At 34.1% G+C, this 24,271-nt stretch overlaps 1 pseudogene; it reads left to right on the top strand.

Annotated features, from left to right (window-relative positions):
• Window positions 1-102: 102 nt before the first annotated feature.
• LOC117923199 lies at window positions 103-24,271 on the top strand (annotated as a pseudogene).

The following is a 24,271-nucleotide window of genomic DNA, read 5'->3' as shown; positions in this document are numbered from 1 at the left end:
TCTCATCCTGCTGAATCTTTTATATGAAAAATGTTTATATATGCTTGGCCAACCGGGTTTGACATGCATTTCTTCAAAGACAAGAAAACTTGAAGACTGATCATGTATTTCTCAAAAGAGAAGCCGGGGAGGAAGGGTAAAATTAAAAGTTCTTAATGTTTTGTTGTAATATTTTAGCATGCGTGTGACTGACTATATTCAGTGAAAATGCTGCTTCTTTTGACTTGTATTTTTTTTAAAGCAAGTAGTGGGCGGCTCCGCAAAATTTGGTCTCTCAGGCCTAAATTTAAATTAGGTCTTAATGTTATTAATCAAATTTTTATATCATATCAATTTAAAATTCTATTGAGTTTAATTGTGGACTAAAATTAGTAGTACTATACTAGTAAAAGATGTATTTAAAAACATCCACTCTAAACATATAGGTTAGCGAGAACTTCAATACGAAATCAAACCCCAAATCCGTAACACGTCCATATACAAAACTACCTCTTCCTTTATTGCTGGTCCACATCCACAACCATGTCCATGGCCATGGTTATTCTAACTTTTTTCATTAAAATTTTCTTCATTCTCTTTCAATGAAAGTTTTGTTCGAAGAACTTGTTCTAATAAATTTTTCTTGGTTCTCTTTTAATTTTCATAGGCTTACGATGATTCCACAAGTTGATCGATGATCATAGAATCTAAATTCTCATATTCTTCAATGGTCACAAGAATATAATCAAACTTTGAATTTAAATAAAAAAATCTGTAGTATGGAAGATCAGTATATTTAGGAAACATGCATGTTCATTCTATAAATAGGTTGACGTGATATAAATTAAAAATCATGATTAAGGACAAAAATTTATTCCATTTATATTTGCCCATACGACTCCTAATTTCTTTTTAATTAGGAAAGAAAGAGACTCGATTGAATCGTCCAGAAAATGAAAAATATAATATCATCCTGGACTGGACTGGAACAAAAATATTAGTTTGGCCAAATTCCATGATGCATGCCAACTCTCCACTAGATAAAGCAAGTCCAAAGTTCAGCACCGCGAAATTTGATCAGAGGAAATTTGTGTTTCTGCAGGAAAAAGTAACAGAACCCAAACTATAATCATCGTTGTTATCCTGACTGTTGTTTCTGTGATACTAATCTCCTGCATCTGCCTCTTTTGGAGAATGAGAAAGCCAAGAGACAAATATGAAAGTAAGTTCAAATGAACTACCCCCATTACTTGTTATTCAAAAAGTTGCTTTCTATTTTTTGCTGGAACTACTCTCCTCAAAAAGTTTAAATAATATAATAAAAACAAATAAATGAAATTTTGTATGGACTAAGAATGAGATTTTGTAATTGGGAATAATTAAATTTCGGCTATTAATACAAGATTTTGTGTTGAGATGTTAGGAATGCTTTTCTTATATCATTCAGTGTTGAGATATTAGGAATGTTTAGATATTAGGAAAGTTGAGATATTAGGATATTAGTTGTTCTTTCCTTATATCATTATTTTCTTGCATCATTCTTTCCCATTCTTAGAATGGTGATTACCCTCTATATATACTCTGTATATGAACGAATGAATGAAAAAAACTACCATTTATTAATTTGAAGATGGTATCAAAGCCATGAAACTGAAATCTTGGATATTTTGTCGTTATGGTAGTCCGACAATGATCAATCATCCTTAAGACAAGCCCTAATATTGATAAGTCAACCTTCAAATGCACTCATTGCAATAAGACTGATCTCACCAGTCTGGATATCCCACAATTTCAAAGCAACAACTCTTGGTATGACTAGGAAAACAATGAGGAACTGAGGGTTTGAACCATGGACCTTTAGATCATGTTTAGGCTATCACCACTTTGTTATTAATGATAATAATCGTGATCAACGGAAGAAGGATTCCAAGAAAACCTCAATTGCAACTGTTGCCAAAAGAAAAAAAGAGGCTAATGTTGTTGAGAAAGCCTTTACATTGGTAGCCGCTACAGATTATGGTGGTAAGTTTTTAAATACTTCTACACCTGTTATTAATAGTGCATGGATAATTGATTTTGGTGCTACAGATCATATGACTTTTGATTCAGACAGGTTTCACTCCTTAGACCTTCCTCACAAAAAATTGTTTCCACAGCCAATGGTAACACAACCCTAATCATTGGGGAAGGATCCTTAACTCTTATTGATACTTTGAATTTAGATTTTGTTTTAGTTGTTCCATCTTTAGATTACAATCTTTTGTCAGTTTCTCAAATCATAGCAGCCTTATCTTGTATTGTCATTTTTTTGGCTTGAATTTTGTGTTATTAAGGACATCCAAACAAGACAGACGATTGGTTGTGGTATTAAGTAGGGAAAACTCTATTACTTGGACTTGCAGTCAAAGGATTCAAATAAGTTGAAACAAGCCTTAATGGCAGATGGATTTGAGGGAGAGAAGAAAAAGTCTAAAATTTGGTTGTGGCATCAACGTCTGGGACATGCTTTCTTTGGTTATTTAAAAAAATTGTTTCCTGTTTGTTTGCAAAGAGTGATATTTCTGGTTTCCGTTGTGATATTTGTGAATTGGCTAAAAACCATTGTGCTTCGTTTCCGTCAATTTTGAATAAAAGTCCACTTCCTTTTATGGTTATATATTCTGATGTTTGGGGCCCATCCAAAGTCCCAACTTTGAGTGGCTCACGTCGGTTTGTTACTTTTATTGATAATTGTACCAGAATGACTTGGTTATGCTTGATGAAGACCAAAGATGAAGTGAACTTGTTGTTTCAAAAATTTCATAAAATGATTGAAACTCAGTATAATGCAAAGGTTTGGGTTTTGCGTAGCGATAATGGTGGAGAATATCATAATTCTGATCTTCAAAAGTATTTGGAAGGACATGACATCATTCATCAGACTACTTATTCCAATACACCCCAACAAAATGGAGTCGCTGAACGGAAAAATAGGCACTTGTTAGAGGTTGTTCGTGCTTCCTTGATAGCAGCAAGACTACCGATATCCTATTAGGGAGAAGCAATCACATTTGCTGCATACTTGATCAATCGGGTACCTTCCAGCTCAATTGACTTCCAAACACCTCTCCAAGCTCTTACTAATTCCGTAGTTGCCCCAATCGTCACAAATCTACCTCCTCGTGTTTTTGGTTGCGTGGCATTTTTGCATCTACACAAACACCAACACACCAAGTTAACTTCTTGTGTATTGCAATGTGTGTTTGTTGCGTATGCATTGCACAAAAAGGGATATCGATGTTACCATCCTCCAACTTGATGAATGGATGTGGTGTTTCATGAAGATTCAATGTATTCTTCATATGAGTCTGAACTTTAGGGGGGGTACCATAAGGAAATTCAGACTCTCGATTATGATTATCATAGCTCTAAAGAGGATGAATTTGGACAATCTGAACTAGTGAACCAGGAAGCGGGTGAATTGGATATGAGTGGTACAACTCTAGAGCCAAGTAGTAATGACCACCCAAAAGCTGAAGAAGTGATAGTAGAGGGGAGAGATAGTACAATTCAACCATCTGAACAATTTGGGTCTGAAGATGCCTTCATTGAAATACCAAACCAATCGTCGTCTGCTGAGGGTGTTCTTAATTTGGAACCTGATCCATTCATGAAACGGTTACCACACCGTCATAATAGAGGTATTCTTAAACCCACATATGAACTTGAGTTGTCTACCAAAGTCAAATATCCCATGAGCAACTATGTATCGAACCATCGTTTGTCTGAATCACATAAGTCATTTGTAAATCAATTATCTACTGTAGCTATTCCTAACAGTGTGCAGGAAGCCTTAGCTGATCCAAGGTGGAAAGCAGCCATGAATGAAGAGATGAAATCATTGCAGAAGAATGAAACATGGGAACTCGTAGAATGTCCACTAGGAAAGAAGCTAAGTGGGTGTTGTTGGATCTATACTGTGAAGTACAACGCAGATGGTAGTATTGAATGATTTAAAGCAAGACTGGTAGCAAAATGGTACACTCAAACTTATGGAATTGACTATATAGAGACATTTGCACCTATAGCTAAGATCAACATAGTTCGAGTATTACTGTCTTTAGCTGCAAACCTGGATTGACCATTACAACAGTTTGATGTGAAAAATGTCTTTCTGCATGGCGAGTTATTTGAAGAAGTATATATGGATCTTCCACCAGGATGCATGATGTCAGAAAAGTAATGTCAGAAGGTATGCAAATTGAAGAAGTCATTGTATGGGTTGAAGCAATCCTCGAGAGCATGGTTTGGAAGGTTCACAAAGTCAATGAGAGCTTTTGGCTATCGTCAAAGTAACTCAAATCACATTTTGTTCCTGAAAAAACAACATGGTAAGATTACGACACTCATCGTATATGTGGATGACATGGTAGTTACAAGAAATGATCCTGAAGAAAGAAAAGCTCTGCAGAATTATCTATCTAGAGAATTCGAAATGAAAGATCTAAGTCCTCTGAAATACTTTCTTGGGATTGAAGTTTCTCGATCAAGTGAAGGAATTTTTATGTCTCAAAGAAAGTATGTCTTAGATCTTTTACAAGAGACTGGAATGTCGGGATGTCAACCTATTCATACACCAATAGAAGAAGGTTTGAAATTGTGTGTTGAGCCTAATCAAGTATCAACCGATAAGAGAAGATACCAGAGACTTGTGGGGAGATTAATGTACTTAGCTCATACAAGACCAAATCTTGCTTATGCATTGAGTGTAGTGAGTCAATACATGCATAATCCTGGAGAGCAACATATGAATGTAGTCATGCGTATTTTGAGGTATTTGAAGAATGCTCCTGGGAAGGGAATTTTGTTCACTAAAAATGTTGATCATCAGAGTATAGAAGTATATACTGATGCTGATTGGGCCGGTGCAGTGGATGATAGGCGATCTACATCTGGTTACTTTACCTTTGTAGGTGGTAATCTTGTGACATGGAAAAGTAAGAAGCAGAATGTCGTTGCTCGTTCAAGTGTAGAAGCGGAATTTAGAGGCATGACTCTAGAACTTTGTGAAGCATTATGACTAAGACTCCTCTTACAGGATTTAGGTTGCCTATCTAGGCAACCAATTCGATTGTTTTGTGATAATAAAGTCGCATGTGACATTGCTCATAATCCAGTACAACATGATCATACAAAACATGTTAAGGTGGATAGATTCTTCATTAAGGAAAAGTTGGATGATAAGATTGTGGAATTGCCTAAGATTCGATCGGAAGATCAATTGGCCGATATCCTCACCAAAGCTGTCTCAAGTCAAGTGTTCTCAAAATTTTTAGACAAGTTGGGCATGTGACACATCTATGCACCAACTTGAGGAGGAGTGTTGAGATATTAGGAATGCTTTCCTTATATCATTCAGTGTTGAGATATTAGGAATGTTTAGATATTAGGAAAGTTGAGATATTAGGAAAGTTGAGATATTAAGATATTAGTTGTTCTTTCCTTATATCATTATTTCCTTGTATCATTCTTTCTCATTCTTAGAATGGCGATTATCCTCTATATATACTCTGTACATGAACAAATGAAAGAATGAATGAAAAAAACTACCATTTATCAATTTGAAGAGAGTAGACATTGAAACTCTCCTGTATTTATGTTACTCCTGTGTAAAGATGCTCTTACTTCATTACACTTGTCTGTTAACTTGCCTTGTGTAGCCAAGGATGAAATTTTGAATGTGGAATCTTTGCAATTCAACCTTGCTCCTATTAGAAATGCAACAGATAACTTTTCTGATTCTAATAAGCTTGGACAAGGAGGATTTGGAGTTGTTTACAAGGTAATTAAACATTACCATAATAAGAAAAAAAAAGCTCAACTCAAATTACTAAATTCCTTCAGGCTTGATTTAAAGTGTCTTGGATATTATACTTTGTTGTGATATATTTCAGGGTACACTTTCTAATGGACAAGAAATAGCTATGAAAAGGCTATCCAAGGGTTCCAAGCAAGGAGAATTAGAATTCAGGAATGAGATCTTGTTAATGGCCAAGCTTTAACACAGGAATTTGGTTAGACTCCTAGGTTTCTGCTTAGAAGGAACCGAAAGACTTCTCATCTATGAGTTTGTGCTTAATTCAAGTCTTGATCACTTTCTATTTGGTATGGTTTAACTTGTCCCCAAATTTCATATATACTTTAGACGATGTCTATTATAATCTCTTTCATCAAGAAAGAGTTAAAGAGATTATAATCCATTCCAATGACATACATTATTTACAAATACACAGATCCTATTAAGTGTCAACAATTATACTGGGAAAGGCGTTACAAAATTATTGTAGGCATTGCTTGAGGGCTTCTATATCTCCATGAAGATTCCCAACTTCGGATTATTCATCATGATCTCAAAGCTAGCAATGTTTTACTAGATGAAGAAATGAATCCTAAAATTTCAGATTTTGGGATGGCAAGCTTATTTTCACTAGACCAAACTCAAAGTGATACGAGTAAGATTGTGGGAACCTTGTAAGTATCAAAATCTTGCTAGAGTAAACAATTATGATGACATCCTGTATTTTTCTAATTTTAATTTTTTTTGTTGATAAAATTCTATATCTCTTAGGTCATTATCTCAGCAAAGGAATCTCAAAACTTGGCAAATATTTCATTATGTCCCCTAATATAATCATGAATTCTATTATTAAAAATGAAATCGACTTAATTAATCACAATATGCAGTGGATATATGGCTCCTGAATATGCAATGCATGGGAACTTCTCGGTTAAGTTAGATGTCTATAGTTTTGGTGTGTTGATTTTGGAAATAGTCAGCGGTCAAAAGAACACTTGTTCCGGCAATGGGGAGAATGCGGAAGACCTTATAAGCTTTGTGAGTATGAATATCTCTATGTTAAATTAGTCATTTCCTAGAAGTATCGGACAAGTAAAGCACACAAAATTGAAATGCTTAAAGAACCCCGTCTTTGAAATTGTATGTGTATATTGTCAATTTATTGTAGGCATGGAAAAGTTGGTGGGATGGATCAGTTTCAAATTTGATAGATCCTTCTGTGAGCTCTGGTTCAAGAAGTGAAATTATGAGATGCGTACATATTGGGTTGTTATGTGTTCAAGAAAATGTAGCTGACAGACCAACAATGGCTTCAGTTGTTCTTATGCTTAGTAGCTACTCTCTCACTGTCCCATTACCTTCACAACATGCTTTCTTCATGCACGGCATGGCCCAGAGACACCCTTGCTACAGGACTCTGATTCTGGAGTAACCAAGTCTTCTGATAATGTTTCAGCAGGCATGTCCGTAAATGAGACCTCAATTACTGAGCTCCACCCTCGTTAGCATTATGGTGATGCAGATTATGTTAAAATGTGACTCTTCTGGTTTTCTTTGCTCCTGATCAATTTCTATCACACGATTCATTGTTGACGGCTTAAGATAAACAACTTTGGTTGGGAATTCTAGAGGGAAAAAAATAAAATAAAATCTTCTACAAAGGGGTCCTCTCCAACAGTGGACATGCAGTACTGCAGAGTTCTATTCTTCGAAGCGATGTCAATTACTACAGAGATCTATTCTTCCAGGCTATGTTAATTTTATTCTTATACTCCCGTGGAAAATTGACCAGCCAATTTTTGGCTGATGTGTGGCCATTCCTATTTGTTGGATTGTGTAGCTCAGATTAGTTTAGTTGTGTTTTGCAGGGAATGTTAGGGTCAAGCTCTTTATTGAGCTTACAATAAGGAATGATGAGTTTGCTCCTACTGTATATTAAATCCTTTTATGATTTAGAGTTTTATTTTTTAGAGTGTACGGCCGCAGTTGAGTGGAGAGTGAGAATTTCAGCATTGTACTATTTCTCTTTCATTTATTAATGAATTTTTTAGTGTTAGTGTATTATACAGAGAGAGGCCGCAGTGGAGAGTGAGAATTTCAGCATTGTACTGTTTCTCTTTCATTTAATTAATGGATTTCTTTTAGTGTTAGTGTATTATACAGAGAGAAGAGTCACATTAATATTTAAATCATGACTAAAATCTCTTGATTTTCTTTATTTTATAGTCGTGAGTGTATGATTTAGTTATGGTTTAGTCAACATGGTCTCTATGAGCTTGTTCAAAAACCACGTCCTTGGCCCTCTGGTACAAACCAAACCTTGTCTGATTTTATCACTTTTATTAATTAAATATGAGCACTTTGATTAAAGGTGCCACTTGCCGTAGAAAACAAGGAAAATAAGAGAAATTTGAATAAAAATTTAAATAAAATAGTGAATCTATCATATAGGTGTGGTGGTCCGATGGGATGCATAAAATTTAACTATATAAAATGAAGGCGATGAGAGTGGGACATGGGTGGGAGAAATTTAGAGATTTGAGCTATCTTTTTCTTAAAAAACTTCTATGGAAAGAGGTGAAAAGGATATTCATTTGATAAAGCAAAAGCCTTTTTGATTCCTAAAACTGCATGGATCCCACCTGGTGTTGGTGCATGTATGTGAATGGGCATGTAAGCTTTTGGTTCAGCAGAGGCGTGTCAAACTTGTCCTCATGATGATTTTCTATTTCAGAAAACCACAATCATAGGGCGTGGAAAAAAAATTTAGTTGAGATATGTCTTTTTGTATGAAGTATGATTAAGTCTGTATTTATCAAAGTAAAAGCATCATTTACTTCCTGTCTGTCCTATTGGAAAAGCCGACGTGGAAATCATCCTCAGATTGCATAGAATTCTGCATTATTCAATGTGAGTTTCCTATTGAGGGAAACGCGTGAGACTGACCACGTTCCCTTGTGCCTCTGCATTTGTCGATCGAGGGAGACTCTTTCCTCTTCAGTCATCTGTCTGCACATGGCACCTCCAATACCTAATTGTTGACTCCATTTTTTTAATAGAGAATCGTAAACCTTCTGCCTACCATATATATATATTTCTAGGTGCAAGTCTCTAATTACCCTTGTTTTTTCTTTTTAAGTCTGTTTGCATGATGTATATCATAGTCTCAATATTCTAGTAGTTTAAATTTTAGAAAAATTAGTAGTTAAATAACAACCATTACCTACATATGAAGTTCTCAAAGTCTCTCCTGTTGAAGTTTCTTATACTGAGGGACATTTTAACAGTATTCGTTGAAGGGGTCCATTCTTTCTGTTCTTCTTTCCATAATAATAGTCAAAACTCACCAGCATACACGGACGTGTTTCTCACAATGTTTTCACACCACGTTGGAAAGTATTCAACCAATTGGTGGTATGTGTAGAGTCACTCCTGTTCCAATCAACTTATCCAAACCGCGCGCATCTTGATCACCATTCCAGTCCCAATCAGCTCTTTCTTCTATAAATTTCATCCTTTTTACTAATTAAATATGAAAAAATTTGATTAACTTAATGTGAGACGCCACGGCTTGCTTTAGAAAGAGGAGGACAAATTTGACCGTGCAGTAGTAAGAAACTATGAATAAGTGACCTCAATGGAATGTGATTCATAAAAGGGATTCATGGGTAGGGTGATTATTAATCGGGGAGCTACCAGTTGGGTGCAAAAATTGAGGGCTTATGAATTGTTCTTTTCTTAGAGGAAATATCTACGTAAAGAGGCTGAAATATTTCGGTCATCTTAACGTAGGAAGCCAAATGGACGATGGACTAACCAACAATGCGGCCCCACATTTCTTCTTTTTATAGATGTGTTTATTTATAATTAGGATGTTTCTCCAGCATTTTTTCCATCTGAACGTATCATAAGGAGCCAGTTGATTCTTCCTTGTTTGAGGAGTCCAAAGCACTTATGAGTGATAAAGGAAAATTTGAAAATTTCAAATTCAGTTTTAGACTGTTTTTAAATGCAGTTTTTAACTTGATAGATACGTTCAATTAATTTATTTTCGACTAAAAATAATTCTTTAAAAAATTGTTTTCAAAATTTGAAAGAAATAATTTGAAATGTGAAAATTACCTAGAAGGCTTTTACATTACACATACATGCATAGTTTGTTCACCAAAAAAAAGTTAAGAAAATTATTTTATTTTCAAAAACAATTGAAGACCATTTTTTCAAAAATATTCTTCAAAATTATTTTAAAAAACGATACTAGCTAAAAAAAGCTAGAGCTCTTGTATGAATTACTCAACCTATAGGGGGTGTTTGGTACGTCGGAATAGGGAATGGAAATGAATATTTTGTTTCCATTCCTATTTCTTAGTGGATATAAATGAATTTGATGATTTTATTTCTAACATTTAGATGAACTTAGGAATTCAAGATTGAAATCATTATTTGTTTCCATTCCAATGTTTGATAATAATAGGAATGAAAATGAAAAAGAAATAAATTTACAATAATATCCTTCCATATAATTTAAAATAATTTTATTTTTATTTTTATTTTTAAAAAATAAAATTTGAGAGTTTTTTTTATTATTAAATAATAATACTAAAAAAAAATATATACTTAATAAATAAAAAATTGACCATAAAAAATCATATAACCCTAATATACAAATATTCAACTATCATTTTTATTACAAATTTGAATAATTTGTCATGCTTAAGTAGTTATAAAATTATATTTTACCAAATATATATTATAATATTTAAATTTTCAAAGCTAGCAAATGTTTTTCCTATTTCCAAAAGAGGAAATAAAAGAACTCAAATTTCATTCAAAACCCTAGAAATTACAAATTGAAAATTTTTTTCTAAACGTCGTGGAAGGTTTGATTGATTCGATTTGGGATATTTCCAAAAGAGGAAATAAAAGAATTCAAATTTCATTTAAAACCCTAGAAATTAGAAATTGAAATTTTTTTTCTAAATGTTGAGGAAGGTTTGATTGATTCAATTTGAGAGAATCACTTGTTAGATAGAAGTGGATGATGAATGTGTCTCTAGCTTTGCAAAGAAGATAAGCATCGGACTTGAAAAATGAGATAAGAGGGTAAAATAGTAAATTAGATTATTTTATATTATCAAATGAGTTTAATGAATCAGAATACCACCTACTTTTGATGAATTCAAATCCCATTTATAAGTTGGATTTGATTTTTGTTTGAATAATTTTTTATTCCATTTCTGTCTTCTTGACATTTATCCAAATATAGAAATAAGGGGGAAAATGAATGAGATGTCTATTCCCACTCCCTATTCTCGTGTACTAAACACCCCCTTAGTTAAACAATATTGTTAATAATTCTTGAACAAATACTGTTAAAGCTTTTAATCCATTTCTAATAATTTAAATTACACCCCAAATTATGGACTTCTATATCAAATTAAATTATATTAGAAATTTATTATAATCTAACAATAAAATATTTTGAACAAATGGCCCTTGCATGTGATTTTCTGATTCCAAGTAGCACACAAATTATTAAAAGTAATATAAAGCAGTTTTGTAAGTAAAAGTTGCACTTTGTTTATGAGTCTTCTCTATCTATAATTGCATTGCTTTTTTCATTATGTTTTTTTTTTTTTGATCAAATGATATCTTGTATTACTTAATGTACTTATTTCTATCATGCAATATTAGATTTTTTTGCTAAGATGCCAAGAACAAAAACTAGAATGTTTTTATTGGCCTTTTCTTAAGAGTCATTATTTCAAGATTAAGATTTTATTTTTCATATTTGACACATATTATAAACATTTCAAATAAATCATACATTATGTTCTTTAAGTAAATCAAAATTTTGCCTTTGATATTATGAATATTACTTTAATATTTGGATGCATGATGTCCAAATTTTTTGGATTTACAAAATTTGAATTTATATTTTTCATAATTTGCCATCTCTGTTTTCTCATATCACTCTATCCTTCCCTAAATTTTTTAGAATTATAATATGTTGAATGAATTATAACCATCTCTCCCTCTTTCTTTGGTTATAACTTCTCCCTCTTTCTATGGTTATAAGTACAATCAGTGGTGGTGGAACTAACAGTTTAGTTCAGGGGGCAACTTTTGAAACATATATGGTATAAAGTTATCAATTTTAAGGAATAAGAGGTCCCTGGAGTCCTAATGTGGCAAGAACATGTCTTTAAATTTTAATATTTTCAGTGGGGCAATGATCAGTATATAGATTTTTTTATTTTTTTAAAACAAATAAAATAGGAAAACACATTTGAGTATCAACTCAAAACAAGGTGTTTTGAAAAATATGTTTAAGTTATTTCTATTTATTTCTCGTTTTAAAAAATAATTGTATAAATATGGAAAATGATTAAAAATAAAATACTATATATAAAAGTTATTTAAAAAAAATAAAACCATAAAAATACATTCAAAACATTCAAAGCTCTTAAAAAAATTTTGTTTTATAAAATATCAAAGTGAGAAGTATCTTTAAAAACTGTTTTTTTTTAATTGTTTTTGAAATGTTATTAAACAAGTCGTAAATTTCATTCTTTCCAATCTTATCAAGACAAAAATATTAGACAAAGGACTACTTATTTTTTTACATGTTTTTTTAGGTTTATTTGTGTAATTATGTTTTTCATGTCTTTAATTTATTTCACAAAAATTTAAATTACGTAAATGTAATACTTAAGCAGGATTAATGCCAATCATTTTTCCCCATGGTATTGTGGAATTGAGAAAAGATCGAATAGAAACAGGTATCTAGGTGGAAGAAGAATTTAAGATATAGAATTTTCATATCAAATAATTAAATAATAGCAAGCAATTAGGGTTCATATATATAAAGAGAGAGAGGGAGAGAAAGAGACTACTTATTAGATATTAGTCAGAGTCACGTTTTTCTTTTTTAATAGTTTTTGAATTGATTCTAATAGAAATTCAAAAAAGAAGAAGTAAATTGAAAGTGTCATACTGTGAAATCGCCCACCAAATTTCCTGGACGACTTTAACCACTCATGTCCCAATCAACTTATTCAATAATGACATATATATTTGATTTTGAACCACTCTAATCCCAATCTATTTTCTTGAATCATTCCCATCTGTTAAATATGAGACCTCGAGCTTCTAAAAAAGATCACCATATTAAGGTGAGGCCAGTTGAAAAAAATCAATTACTTGTTAGAATTGGAAGGTACTGATAAAGACATGCATGACTGAAAGGAATTCTCACGAAAAATGTCAAAATACGCACAGGCAATCCAAACTATTGATGCACTCTTCAACTTTGAAAAGTCAAGTTTACAACTTTCTTTTGCAGAATATATATATATATATATATATATATATATCCGATTAATCAAATTTGATTAAAATTAATTTGATTCCATTTAGATGGTCTAATGCAAATTAATTTAGGTCTTAAGTTTAATTTTTTTTTTAAAATATAATTAAAATCAATTTGAATTTAAATTTAAAAGCATATTTAAAATATCCAACTCAAAGTATAAATACACTTAAAAATTAATCTGGTCAATAATATGCTAATAATGAATTGCTAACTTAGGGTTTATAATATATATATATATATATATATATAAGCTCATAAAATATTGAATAATTATAAAATCACAAGACATGGAAGTCTTAATGTCGATTTGGTTTCCATTATGATGGATTAAGAGATTGGAAAACCAAAAATCCAATGAATAAAAAACAATATATCATTATAATTGTTGAAAGACAAACCAATTGAATCCATTTTGAAAGGATATAGACATAGAAAGCATTTTTCTTTTTTCAACATGGGCGGCAGAAAGTCACCTTGTATGGTTTGAAAAGTAGAAGCAATGGCACCTTTTAAACAGCCCTCTCCTGCGTTCTTCACCTATCTATTGCTACCATTAACGAAAGAGTCCCTCTGTAATTCTAGACCGCAGGGCAGGTACAGGCAATGGCTGAGTTATTTGGAACTAACTTTCTTCCTCTCATGCCTTCTCATACAGCTTGTTCCATTCACTGTAGCCCAGTATTTCCCTAAAGAAGAATGCATTTCAGATAGAGGTAACTACACCGATAACAGTACATACCAGGCAGACCTCAATAGCCTCCTGACCTCCTTCTCAAACACCCAAGTTGAGTAGGGGTTTTACAATTCCTCTGTTGGTGAGGTGAATGGAATCGGACTCTGTAGAGGGGATCTCACTCCAGATACATGTCGTAGCTGTATCAATAACTCCAGCCAGGACATTCGACGATTATGTCCCAACTACAAGGAGGCAGTTTTGTATTACGATCAATGCACGTTACGATACTCTAACCGCTCCATATTTGGCACAGTAGATACTTCGGATAGTTACGCTCTAAAAAACACCCAAAATGTCTCAGACATCGATCTCTTCACACAGCAGCGGGACGACTTGTTGCTTGACCTCCGAGAAAAAGCTGCGTCAGGTGGTCTTCTTAAAAAGTATGCAACAGGCGAGGCAGTGGCTGATTTCATAACCATATATGCATTTGTCCAGTGCACTCCTGATTTAGAAGATCAGGAATGCAGTGACTGTATAGCCGACCTTAGTAAAATCTATTCTGATTTTTTAAAGTATAAGCAAGGAGGGAGAGTTATGGCACCAAGCTGTAACTTTAGGTTCGAGACTTATCGGTTCTATGATACTCTCCCTGATGCACCACCGCCATCTCCTGCTAATTCTTCTCCTCCACCAAATGATGCCACTGCTGGAGACGGTATGCACTTGATACGTCCATGCTTTCATAATATTACTGACTGCTTTTGGATTCAAACCTGCCATGTATGAGTATAAGCTTCCCTCATCATTTCTTGTTTGCAGATATAGAATTCAGAGTTTTCTTTACATACATGTGAAGATATGCAGAATTGCAAAGGAAAACAGAGGAGCACTTAAACGTGTATTGAAGCAGAAATTCTCCTTACATTAAGATGAAATAAAAATGTACAAGTGAGGTCTATTTATACACTTGAAATGGATCAATAAAGTTGTTAAGTATTGACAACTGGCATAACTAATTTAATTGACATTAGTTAGATGAATTCTTAGTTACTTGTGATTTTAACTCTAATTCATCTATCAGATTTTGGATATTCCAACACCCCTCCTCAAGATGAGAATGAATGTTTATCATTCCTATCTTGTTGATAAGATGATGAAAATTGAGACATCTGAGAGGTTTGGTCAATATATCCGCCAATTGATGCTTGGAAGGAATGTGGATTATTTTGATCAAACCCTCTTGCAATTTCTCTCTAACTAGATGGCAATCGAGCTGTATATGTTTTGTTCTTTCGTGGTGTACTGGGTTGGAAGCTATTTTTGAAGCAGGTTTGCTGTCAGTATATAGCAGTGTTGGTTGAGGATGCTTAACATTCAAATCAGCCAACAAATAGACCAACCATTGAAGCTCACAAGTTGTAGTGGCTAAAGCTCTGTATTCAGCTTCTGCCGAGGACCTACTTATAGTAGGTTGCTTCTTTGATTTCCAAGATATGAGAGAGTCTCCTATGAAAACTGTGAAACCAGTAACACTTCGCCTAGTGTCAATGCAGCCACCCCAATCACTATCAGAATATGCCTTTAAATATAGATCAGATGAAGCCTTTAGGAATAAACCTTGACCTGGTGTTGCCTTAATGTATCGAAGAACTCTTTCTGTAGCTTGTAAATGTGTTGAATGAGGATTAGACATAAACTGGCTGAGAGCTTGTACTGCATATGCCAAGTTAGGTCTAGTGATTGTTAAGTAAAGGAGTCTGCCAATGAGTCTTCTGTATGATGCAGGATCAGACAATAAAGGACTTGAATCATTGGCAGTAAGTTTTAAACTTGATTCCATAGGAAAACCAACTGGTTTAGAGCCAGAGAAACCACTATCTTTCAATACATCCAGAGCATACTTTCGTTGAGACAACACAATACCTTTTTCTGATCTGGCTACTTTAATGCCTAAAAAATATTTCAGTTCACCTAAATCTTTTATAGTAAAAGATTCATGGAGAAACTTTTTCACAGCATCCATTTCCTTGAGATCATTTGAAGCTATTATAACATCATCAACATAGATTAATAGAGTAATGAAACTAGTTGATGTTTGTCTGATAAAAAGGCTTGAATCTGTCTTTGCTTGACTAAAACCAAACTTGAGTAAAGATGAAGACAACTTTGAGTACCACTGCCTCGAAGCTTGTCTCAAACCATATAAACTCTTTTTGAGTTTACAAACCTAAGGGTCATTTGGTGTTGAAAAACCTGGTGGCAATTGCATGTAGACCTCCTCATTTAAGTCTCCATGTAAGAAGGCATTATTCACATCAAGTTGATGTAAATACCATTGTTTAGTTGTTGCAATAGCAAGAAGCACTCTAACTATTGTCATCTTTGCAATAGGAGAGTATGTGTCAAAAAAATCAAGCCCCTCTTGTTGAGTGTAGCCCTTGGCTACAAGCCTGGCTTTATACCTTTCTACACTTCCATCCGCCTTAAATTTCACTCGATATACCCACTTACAACCTATAGCAATTTTTTTTGGAGGTAAAATTGTAAGATCCCAAGTTTTATTATGCTCAAGAGCTTTTATTTCATCAGTCATGGCAATTTGCCAATGAGGAATTGCAACAACTTGTTTGTAATTTTTTGGTTCAAAAGTGGATGAAATAACAGAAATGAAAGCTTTGTATTTGGAGGATAATCTAGAATCAGATAAAAAGGAGAATATGTAGTAGGGCTTACCAGATGAGGAGCAGCTTGAAGGTGCTTGAGTTGCTGAATCAATCTTAGTCATATTACCACAATAGTAATTCTACAAGTATTTAGGTAAATGCTTAGTTCTTTTAGACCTTCTAAGACTATTAGCATCATTGTTTGCATGAATTGTATTTTCAGGAATTGAAGGTTCAATAACAGAGGTTGGATCAATAGAATTTGTGGAACCAGAATTTATAGAAACTGAGTTGTTTGGTTTGCAGAATTTGGATTCATATATTTGGGGAAAATCTAGAAAAACAAAAGGTTTGTGAATTGTGTCTGGAATAGAGGGAAATGTAGATTCATGAAAAAGTACATTTCGAGAAACAAAAGTTTTGAGAGTTGTTGATTCATGCCTAATTGGTGTCTCAGCTGATTCGTGTCCAGCTGGTGCTCCTTGATTGAGGGATTAATCAACAAAATTTATAACCTATTACACCATATACTAGGGTAGCAAAGACAAAGCTACTATAGCATAGTGGCTCTAGGATCGTTCACTGGGATGGGTTTTCACTTCACAAATGATATTAATTCAAAGTTGAATTGGTGCCTTTTCATTTCAAGGTTAGCTTTAAAAGAAAACAAAAAGATGTTTGAACAAAGATTGGTTTTAAGCTAACCAAAATTAATAGCTGATTTTACTTACAAAGAAAAGTGTTTCTTGGAGTTTCAGATCACTAGGCTCAGATTCCTCATACAAAAAGGGAGTTTCGGTCAGTTGTTTCTTTTCCTCGCATTAGAGAATTAACATATAGTTCCTTCTCCAACCGGTGTTGTACAGATGCTTCCCATTAATGGGTTCAAACACTAAATCCCTCTCACTGATGCATCTTGCAATGGCTCGTGCCTCTCACCTAGCACTTGCCATTCAAGGTGATCTTTAACCTTGGATTTCCTTTTACAAGCTCGCAAGAGATAACTAATGGATGTCTCCTTGGAGTCCAAAAGCTTACCAAGTGTTGGCAATTCTAGAAAATCCTACCTTCAAGTCACCTCCCAGAGGCTCACAAGGGGTAAACTAGTGAATCTCCATGGACGGAGATCACTTGCCTTACCAAGTGTTGGCCCAGGTGATTTAAAAGCGTTTTAAGTTAACTAAAAAGATAAAAACCATCAACGGGTCACACTTTCTCTTCATTAAAAACTAAAACAACAAAACTTCCAATTTATGCATGTGGAAACTTACCCGACTTTCCTCACTCCAAGAGACAAAGAGCCTAGCCTCTCATCCTCTGAGGAAAAATCCTTAGAGTTTGATTGGCTAGAAAGAAAACTAATGAGAAAACAAGAATATATAGAAGAAACAGAGCAAGTGCTCTGTTCGTCAATTTCACATATATTATATGATGGATTCTTCTTTTACAATGGATGCAAGGGAGTTTATATAGGAAGGTAATTTACCCTTCCTTGGATACTTCCTAGCTAAGGAATTACATGAGTGGCTGAATACAAGGAGAAAATGGAAATTCATACAAAAATATCTGAAGAAAATATCTAAAAGTGTCGGTCACAAATATCGGGAAGCGCTAAGGACCATTTCGCAGGTGAAAATGAGGTCTGCGAGATTTCGCAGACAAACACAAAGGGCTGCGAAATTACTTTGCAGTAAAAGGCTGGTTCCACAGCGCTGTGAAGTTGGCTTTCCTCTTGTGGTGTTTGGCTTCCATCGCGGCGTGAAACTTCAGGGGAAATCCATAGCACTGTGCAAAAAGGCTGCGAAATATCTCGCAACAAAAGGGTGATTTCGCAGCACTTTGCAAAATCTTCCTTCAGCTTGGAGTGATCGGCTTCCAACGGCTGTAACTTCCTCATTTCGACTCCAAATTGCACACGGTTTGAAGCTTTGGATTCTTGACTTCCTGAGATTTGAAATGGTATATAGCATGTAGAAAATGGACTTCGGGAAGTGCTCCAAAAGTGCGAAGGAAGACTGCAGCTGCTGTCCTCTGTTTTCTTATTTGCTTTTCTCCTCTTTGCTTCTCTCCTTTTTGCATTCCGGATTTGCTTATGGCAAAGGACTTCAAAGCTTCGGTTCTTCATGTTTCTGAGCTTTCCATTGCTTTGCCATGGATTCCAAATAACTCTCCTCAATCTCGGATTGCTTTGGTGATCAAAAAGCTATCAAAACACCAAAACTTAACACAATTTGATTAGAATTGATTGCAAGGGTCCTTAACATGTCAATTGGGTTAAAAGGCAATAACTACTACTCAAAAGTGTTTAAAAGAGTTAATTACAAGCTATGAAATAGCACTTTTTGAGTAGTAATCAGTTGTTAAGTCAAGAACTTTGTATCCTTTAATGTTTGGTGGATAACCAAGAAAAATACATTTTGTTGCTCTTGGCTGGAATTTGCCTCGATTGTTTGTGATTATACTAGCAAAGCATAAACAACTGAAGACTTTGAAGTAATTGTAGTTAGGTGGCTTTTGAAACAATAATTGATATGGTGTTTGATTATTTAGAATGGATGATGGAGTACGATTTATCAGATGCGTGGCTGTTAATACACAATCTGTCCAATAGGATAAGGGTAATTTTGACTGAAACATGAGAGATCTAGCTACATTCAATAGGTGTTGATGTTTTCTTTGAACCCTTCCATTTTGTTCAGGTGTTTCAACACATGATAATTGATGAATAATGCCATGTTCTTGATAGAAAGTAGGCATATTAAATTCTTGACCATTATCTGATCTAAGAGTTTGAATATTAGTGTTGAAATGAGTGTGAACATAAGCTAGAAAGTTGGTAAGTATAGCTCGAGTTTCTGTTTTGGTTTTCATTAAGAATAACCAAGTGAATCTTGTGAAATCATCAACAATAGTTAGAAAGAATCTGTAACCAGAATATGAAGGAATGGAAAAAAGCCCCCAAATGTTAATGTGAACCAATTGAAAGGCTTAATTTGATTGATTATTAGGAAATGGTGGCTTTTTCTGCTTAGCTAATGGACAGATCTCACAAACTTTGTTATGAATAGCCTTTATAGAAGAATCAAAACTATTTATGAGTTGTATTTTTGCATTTGGAATATGGCCTAAACGAAAATGCCATAGATCAGAATTAGCAGTACAAGACTCAACTAAAGAACTAGAAGGTAAACCAATTGAACTAGAAAGCATTTCTTTATTTGTTTGAGCAGATAATTATTGAAGATGGTACAGACCAAATTGAACTTCAGCAAGCCCAATCATCCTCCATTTGTTGAGGTCTTGCAAGATACATTTGGATTGAAGAAAAAATAATCCAATTGAATTATCTTTAGTTAATCTTGATGCAGAAACAAGATTGATATTGAAAAATGGAACATAAAGAGCATTGTGTAAAGTAATATCAAGTGAGAATTTTACAGATCCAGTGAAGATAATTGGAAGTGTTTGTCCATTTGGTAAATGAACTTTGGAAGATGTTTTAAGTAAAACAATCGAGTCAAATAGAAGGGGAGAACAGATCATATGATTTGTTGCTCCTGTATCAAGAATCCAAGTAAACTGGTTCTTTGATGAAGAAACTGTATTGCAGAAGAAGGAATTACTTGAGGTGGATGCAACATTGGCAGTTGCATTAGAATTTGTGTTTGAGCTGGAAAGGCTATTTGCTAGAGTAAGCAGATTTTGGATTTGTTCTTGAGAAAAAATGATGTTGGAATTACTTGAATTTTGCTCCAAAACATTAGTCCGTCGCTCAAAGGATAAAAGTTACTCTAGGGATAACAGGTGATGGCCCCCTTCCACTCGGCACCGTCGGATCACTAAGGCCGACTTGGGCAATCTTTGAAAATTTTTGGCTGCAGTTGGTGTAGAGTTGAATCTTTTTCCTCTTGGTCCTTTCCATCCAGGAGGATATCCAATTAGCTAAAAACATTTATCAACTAAGTGACCCGAATAACCACAATGAGAGCAGATTGCATCAGACTTTCCTTTCTGCTTTGTGAATTGAGTATTACTTGTTGAAATGGTTCTTGATGATTGTTTAGCAACCATTGCTTGTGAATCAATGGAAAGGCCAACTGCATTAGTTAATGATCTTTGACTCTCTTATTGTAAAAGTAGGGAGAAAACTCTGCTCATAGATGGTAAAGGAGATTGCAGTAGCAATTGACTTCTAATTGCTGAATAAGAATCGTGAAGCCCCACAAGAAATTTCATTACATAGTCTAATTGCTGTCTATCAGTCAAGTCCTTCAAAATATTACATGAACAACGATTAAGGTTCCCACATCTGCAACTGGGAATAGGACGGTAGCTAATGTATTCATCCCATAAAGCCTTGAATTCACTGAAATATTTAGTGATAGATTTCGAATTTTGAGAAATGGAACTTAAGGATTTTTCTAGGGAGAAAACCCTTAGTCCATCACTTCTGAGATATTTGATTTTCAGCTCCTCCCAGATATCAAAAGCATTTGTGAAATAGAGAAGACTACCACGGATTTCTTTGGCAATTGAATTCATTAGCCAAGATAGGACAAGATTATTGGCTCTTAGCCAAGCAAAATGAAGATGAGGATCATTAGTGATCGGTTGAACTAGACAATCATCAACAAATGCAATTTTATTTTTCACTGTTAGAGCAATTGACATAGATCGACTCCATGCAATATAATTCTCACCAGTGAATATCTCGGAAACTAGAAGTGCACCAAGATTATCAGATGGATGTAAGTAATAGCAGTTGGATGAATCATCTGAAAGATTCTGTACAGGTCCATTTGATGAATGAGAGTTAGCCATAAAAGCATTTTCTTTCTCAGTCATTGTGAAGTAACAATCGACCAGGAAAGATGAAGAAAAATCAAGAAAGATTAAGAGCAGCGGAAAATATCCAGCTTTGATACCATGTGAAGATATGCAAAATTGCAAAGGAAAACAGAGGAGAAAACAGAGGAGCACTTAAACGTGTATTGAAGCAGAAATTCTCCTTACATTCAGATGAAATAAAAATGTATAAGTGAGGTCTATTTATACACTTGAAATGGATCAATAAAGTTGTTAAGTATTGACAACTGGCATAACTAATTTAACTGACATTAGTTAGATGAATTCTTGGCTACTTGTAATTTTAACTCTAATTCATCTATCAGATTTTGGATATTCCAACAATACATGCAACCAGTAGCTAAGAGGAAAAATAGGTAGAGAAATCAACTTAAACTTACCCACTCAAAATACAAGGTCAACTTCCTAACCTGTTCTCCTCAATAGATTTCTAGATATGATTTACCCCCAAAACCACAGCAGCTTGTACCCAAAACAAAAACTCCTCTTCCCTTGAGACACTACAGTCACAAGAGAAACCATGAGCTTCCTCAAAGGAAGAAAAATAGAAAATCAATATATTTTGGATACATGGATGCTCATTCTATAGACAGAGTGACATGATATGAATTAAAAATCATTATTAAGGATCAAAATTTATTCCACTCTTATTCGCCCATACGACTCCTAATTTCTTTAATTTTAATTAGGAAATAAAGAGACTTGATTGAACTAGTGTGACAAAATTCCATGATGCATGCTAACTTTTCACTAGATAAAGCAATTCCAAAATTCAGCATCGGGAAATTTGATGAGAGGAAATTTGTGTTTTTGCAGGAAAAAGTAACAGAATGCGAACTGTAGTTATCATTGTTATAGCAACTGTTGTTTCTGTGATACTCATCTCCTGCATCTGCATCTACATCTTTTTGAGAATGGGAAAGCCAAAAGACAAAGATGAAATTAAGTTCAAATGAACTGCCCTTATTACTTGTTATTTAAAAAATAAAATAAAAATAAATAAATTAAAAAGCGACAATTCACAGTGTTGTTGCTTTTGGAGTGACTAAGAATGAGATTTTGTAAGAGGGAATAATTAAGTTCCGGCTATTCATATAAGATTTTGTGTTGAGTAGACATTGAAACGCAGCCCAACACCCTTCAATTAAAGCCCCCCTGTATTTATGTTACTGCTGTATAAAGATGCACTTAATTACTTCATTACACTTGTGTGTTAACTTTGTGAAGCTGAGGATGAAATTTTGGAAGTGGAATCCTTGCAATTCAACCTTGGTTCTATTAGAAATGAAATAGATAACTTTTCTGATTCTAATAAGCTTGGACAAGGAGGATTTGGAGCTGTTTACAAGGTAACTAAACAATCCCATTATAAGGGGAAAAAAAATCTCAACTCAAATTACTAAATTCCTTTAGACAATTAGACTTGATTTGAAGTGTCTCAAATATTATACTTCGTTGAGATATATTTCAGGGTACACTTTCCAATGGACAAGATATAGTTGTGAAAAGGTTGTCCAAGGGTTCTGGACAAGGAGAACTAGAATTCAAAAATGTGGTCTTGTTAGTAGCCAAGCTTCAACATAGAAATTTGGCTAGACTCCTAGGTTTCTGTTTAGAGGGAATAGAAAGACTTCTCATCTATGAGTTCGTGCCTAATGCAAGTCTTGATCATTTTCTATTTGGTATGATTTAACTTCCTCCTATGTTTCATATGTACTTCTGATATTTTTTTTTAATCTTTTACCATGAGAAAGAGTTAAGAGTTTATAGTCCTTTCTAATGACACACATTTACAAATACGTCGATCCTATCAAGTGTTCACAATTATATTGGGAAAGGCATTACAAAATTATAGTAGGCATTGCTCGAGGACTTCTTTATCTCCATGAAGATTCCCAACTTCGAATTATTCATCGTGATCTCAAAGCTAGTAACATTTTGCTAGATGAAGAAATGAATCCTAAAATTTCAGATTTTGGTATGGCAAGGTTGTTTTCACCAGATCAAACTCAAGGCGATACGAAAAGGATTGTTGGAACCTAGTAAGTATCAAAATCTCGGTAGAGCTAAAAATTATGACCTTGTATATTTTTATATTTGTTTTTTTGTTGATAAAATTATATATCGCTTAGCTATCTCTTTGTCTCAGCAAAGCAATCTCAAAATCTTAGCAAATACTTCATTATATCCACTAATATAATCATGAATTCTATTATCAAAAATAAAATTGATCTAATTAATTACAATATACAATGGATATATGGCTCCTGAGTATGCAATGCGTGGGAACTTCTCAATTAAGTCCGATGTTTATAGTTTTGGTGTGTTGATTTTGGAAATTGTCAGCGGTCGAAAGAACACTAGTTTTGGTGATGAGGAGAATATGGAAGGCCTTATAAGCTTTGTAAGTATAAATATCTATATGTTATATTAGTCATTTCCTAGAAGTAGCATTCTAGTAAAGCACACAAAATTGAAAGGCTTAAACCTTTTATTTGGCATTTTATGTATGCATTATCAAACTATTGCAGGCATGGAGAAGTTGGAGGGAGGGGTCAGCTTCAAATTTGATAGATCCTTCAATGAACTCCGGTTCAAGAAGTGGAATTATGAGATGCATACATATTGGGTTGTTATGCGTTCAAGAAAATGTAGCTGATAGACCAACCATGGCTTCAATTGTTCTCATGCTTAGTAGTTACTCTCTCACTCTCCCATTACCTTCACAACTTGATTTCTTCATGCACAGTAGCACGAACGCAGACACACCCTTGCTACAGGGATCCGATTATGGGGTAATCAATTCTTCTAATAATGTTTTAGCACCCGTGTTCGTAAATGAGGCTTCGATTACTGATCTCCCCCCTCATTAA

Source organism: Vitis riparia, chromosome 10 (assembly GCF_004353265.1).
Source record: "Vitis riparia cultivar Riparia Gloire de Montpellier isolate 1030 chromosome 10, EGFV_Vit.rip_1.0, whole genome shotgun sequence".
NCBI classification, from domain to species: Eukaryota; Viridiplantae; Streptophyta; class Magnoliopsida; order Vitales; family Vitaceae; genus Vitis; species Vitis riparia.
This window is presented reverse-complemented; position numbering and strand designations above follow the sequence as displayed.